At 50.7% G+C, this 4446-nt stretch overlaps 1 long non-coding RNA gene across 1 annotated transcript; it reads left to right on the top strand.

The window, feature by feature from the left end:
* Positions 1-286: 286 nt before the first annotated feature.
* Positions 287-1968, top strand: LOC136056852 (uncharacterized). The gene is made up of 3 exons (XR_010622974.1): positions 287-307; positions 503-626; positions 1893-1968. It is a non-coding gene; the product is annotated as an uncharacterized LOC136056852 (long non-coding RNA).
* The last annotated feature ends 2478 nt before the right edge of the window (positions 1969-4446 follow it).

The raw sequence follows: 4446 nt of genomic DNA on the forward strand, positions 1-4446 counted from the left end.
TAATGTATAGACGGGTGCGCGCGTGTGTTTTAAGCAGAGTTTATTGTTAATGAACGCCGTTCGTAAGGCTGCTGCGGCCCTGCTTATCGCGGTCAACCGGCAGCCGGGCGGTGGTCTGTGACGCCATCGTTGTGCGCCGCGCGGCGCTGGCTCTACCCCCGCCCCGCACTGGGCCTCTGCGGCGGGAGGGGTGGGGCGTCGCGGCCGTTGGGCCTGGGTGGCCGGGGCGGCGCGGCGTGTCTGAGCTGTGCCGGGCGGTCCGGAGCCTGGTGAGGCGGGCGTGGGTCTCCCGAGGCCGGCTCGCCAGGTGAGAGCAGGTGTGGGGATGCGCGGGTCCCGAAGTGCGGTTCTCTGTCTGAAGGAGGGGCTCGTGAGGTGTGGGCGGGTCAGGCCTGTGAGGCGCCGAGCTGGGATGCGTAAGGGCTGCAGTGCAAGGCCTGGGGTTTCCCTCCCCTTGGGAAGGGTGCCTCCTCCCGCCCTCTCTCAGCGGTTTGTGTCACAGGTGCTGCGAGAATGGCCGCGGCCCAGACTGCAGTGGTGGCGGCGGCTGCCACGGGAATCCTCGTCTTCTTCCTCTATGCCTCCATCCACAGAGTTGAGGAGGGGCACGTGGCCGTGTACTACAGGTAGCGTTCCTACTGGAAGGCCTCAGCAGGCTTTTCTCTCTCTGCTGAAATTCACAGTGCTCCCTGGGAGGGGATTGCTCTCTGCTGCTTTTTCCTCAGGGTTTTGCCCTGTGGTGGGCAGGCTGAGTTATTTCTGTTGTCCTGTACCTATACGGCACAGTTCTGCACAGAGCCATTGCAGTCCTCAGTTTTTCTCTAATCTTTCTCTAATCTCTCAGCTGCTTTTCCTACCTCTATACAGGGTAGCTCTTCTGCTTGTGGTTGGGATCTAAAAGCACAAAGCCCATACCCTTGGACCTGACGACAGCAGGTGCTGGGTGCTGTTGCCCTTTCTCAGACCAGCCTGGCGCAGTGGCATCCAGAGTTTGCAGCTGCCTTGGACACCCCCTATAGAAAGAGAGGGGGTGGTTGCTGGATGCCTCTTCAAATTTTAGTAAAGGAATGAAGAAATTCAGTATTTCTAAGCTTTTTTTCTGCCAGCCTTTCTGAATCTTTAGGTCACTTCTGCCATTTAGCATCCTTCACATTTCCCATTGTGGGCCAATTCCTTTATGCTGCTTTTTCCTGTAATTACGAGCGTGTTGAACAGCGTGGGCCTTTTCAGGATGCTGAGCACTGAGTGCTCAGAGCTATTCTGTCTCTAACTTATAACCAGCTGTCTGTCCACACAAGGGACTGCAGATCATTGTCCTTCAGGTAAGGGCTGTGCTGAATGCTCTATGGAATCCCAAACTGGCAGAATCACCAGCTGTTGGTTTTTTCCATGACTGCTAGTCAGCAGCTTAGAGGAGAAAAATCTGTGTTCTGTAGGCACTGTGCAGTGTTGCCGCGATGGAAGAATTTAGCAATGTCTTCCATCTCTGAAAGTTAATTTCTCAGTACTGTCAAGTTGCAACAGGCAAGTGTCTTACTTAGGACCAGCCATCTTATAGGGAAATTGAGCTATTGAGGCAATGCAGTTTTCATTCACCAGGTAGATTGCTCCTTGGCACTGTACTGTATAAGGTTACAGACGTGAAGTGACTCTTTGATGCAGCAAATTTGGAGCAGGTGAACTGTGTAATTCATGCTAAGACAGCTGTGCCTTCTGGCATTTTGAATGTTCATAGGTTCATAGGTTCATAAGGTTGGAAAGGACCTACAAGATCATCTAGTCCAACCATCCTCCTATCACTATCCCTAACCAACTACTACTAATGTACTTTCTCAAAGCCAGCATGTAGTATTTTCCATTTGCCTGAATGTTTTCTTCATCTCTCTCTCTAGGGGTGGTGCGTTGTTAACTAGTCCCAGTGGACCAGGATACCACATCATGTTGCCCTTCATTACCACATTCAAGTCTGTGCAGGTCAGTGTTTCCTGTTGCCCTGTGCAAAATGTCAGCATTTGTTGGGCCTTTGTGTGCTTTGCTGCATGAGAATCTGCACAGCTTCATTCAGAGCAGGAGATGCCTCAGTCCAGGGGGGATAGTCTGTGGCTTTCCTGTTTTCTCAGGAAAGCTGCAGGAAGTAGGTTGTAGGAAAATGAGCACAACTGCCATTGTCTCTCCCAGAAGGCAGTTAGGACGAAGTCCGACTCCCACTTGCGCTTACAACTGTCACGATGGAGGCAGGGGATGCAGTTTGGTTCTGTGTGCCTCTGTTATGGTTGTGAAGGAGTGAACACAGTGCAATCTGCCTGGAGAATGGCGTGCGTTTCTGAGCATTGGTTATCTTTTTATTTCAGACCGCACTGCAGACATAATGCACCCCCTGTGATCCAAGCAGAGACGATCAGAGACCTGCTTCTCCATCTGAACTGCCACAGGTCCATGGGACCAGATGGGATCCACCCAAGGGTGCTGAAGGAGCTGGCAGAGGTGATTGCCAAGCCGCTTTCTACCATCTGTCAGCATTCCTGGTTATCTGGAGAGGTCCCACAAGATTGGAGGCTTGCCAATGTGACTCCCATCTACAAGAAAGGCCATAAGGAAGACCCGGGGAACTACAGGCCTGTCGGCCTGACCTCGGTATCAGGGAAAGTTATGGAGCAGATGATCTTGAGGGAGATCACACGGCACGTGCATGGCAACCAGGAGATCAGGCCCAGCCAGCACGGGTTCACAAAGGGCAGGTTGTGCTTGTCCAACCTCATCTCCTTCTATGACTGGGTGACCAGACAGGTAGATGAGGGAAAGGCTGTTGATGTAGTCTACCTGGACTTCAGCAAGGCCTTTGACACGGTCTCCCACAGTATTCTCCTGAGGAAATTGGCAGCCCGTGGCATGGACAGGTTCACTCTTCTCTGCGTGGAGAACTGGCTGGAGGGCCGTGCCCAGAGGGTAGTGGTGAATGGAGTTGAGTCCTGCTGGCGTCCTGTTACGAGTGATGTTCCCCAAGGGTCGGTATTGGGGCCTATCTTGTTTGATATCTTTATTGATGACCTAGATGAGGGGATTGAGTGTACCCTCAGTAAGTTTGCAGATGACACCAAGTTGGGAGGATGTGTCAAACTGCCTGAGGGTAGGGAGGCCCTTCAGAGGGATCTGGATAGGCTGAATAGCTGGGCTGAGGTCAGTGGGATGAGGTTCAATAAGGCCAAGTGCCAGGTCCTGCACTTTGGCCACAATAACCCCATGCAATGCTATGGGCTTGGGTTGTGGTTAATGTGGTTAAATCATGCTCCACTTTATTACCTGGACAGCCTTATTCTTATAGTGTTCAAGACAGGGGCGTACAGAGAATAGCACACAATCATTGGCTGAGAGCCTCAGAGAAAGACAACTTCAAGCAGTTCCCAACAATTAACAGCAGTGAGAAACCATCCTGAGGGAGGTAACTCTTGATATCATCCTAATCCTAAAAAAAACCCAAGCAGGATTGCGTCAGCGGCGGATGTGAAAGGCAGTGCTGGCAGGGCGTCAAAGTGCACTTTTTCCTCTTCCACTTGCCACAGACCATCTCCTGCTTTTACTTTTCTCAAGGTTCACACAGTGTACTTTCCCCTGAGCACCGTATCAGCGTGGCCAGTGCATAACACAGAGCCCAAAGGGAAGAACACCTGCTAGCTGAACAGACTAGACTACCAAGGACAGCTTATTCTAAAAATACCTATAGTTAATTGTCAGCAGTCTGTGAGGCCTTCTTTGCTGAAGGCAGGCTGAACAACATAATCACAGAAGTTTCCCATAGATGTTGTAGCAGCTTGGATTGCTCAGCTGAAGCAGCTCATGTCTGCCTTGCTGTTGCAGGAATTGTTCAACAAGTGTTGTCAGTGACGTGAGCCTTTCCTAATTTTCTGGTTGTCTTTATACCACCTAGATAAGTCATACAAAATTATACTGTCCACCTTCATTATTTTGTGTGGGTTTCTATTCTTTCAGGGTATTCACCCTACACATACCAAGCATAGAAACACTGTTGGGATTTTGGACTGTGCCATGGATTCAGTTGATTGTATGCAGCTGTGCTTCCTTTGAAGGAAGGGGGAACCAGGCAAACACAGTTCTGATTAGGCAAGCCTAGAAATGTGAAGTTCACAGTCAGCGTTTCGTTATTCAGGCCTCGGGGAGGGAGAGGATGTGCATGAAAGTCTTGTTGCCAGCACAGTTGAGTTCTGTCATTCTCTGTGACTTAATTCTATTTTTCACAAGTCTCCATGTGAAGTTAAAGTGGAGATGCTGGTAGTGCAGCTGCCTGAGCAGAGCTGTAGGCAGTGGTAGAGGCAGAGGAGCTGGTTGTGGTGTTATTTCTCTTACCCTGTGTCATGGTTTTATGATTTTTGTTATCGGTGTTGCACATCGTAACGTCACGTAGTGCGTTGGGAGTTAAAGAGTTGATGC

Source organism: Cyrtonyx montezumae, unplaced genomic scaffold (genome assembly GCF_038088225.1).
Source record: "Cyrtonyx montezumae isolate F1298 unplaced genomic scaffold, pur_monq_1.0 scaffold_59, whole genome shotgun sequence".
Lineage (NCBI taxonomy): Eukaryota > Metazoa > Chordata > Aves > Galliformes > Odontophoridae > Cyrtonyx > Cyrtonyx montezumae.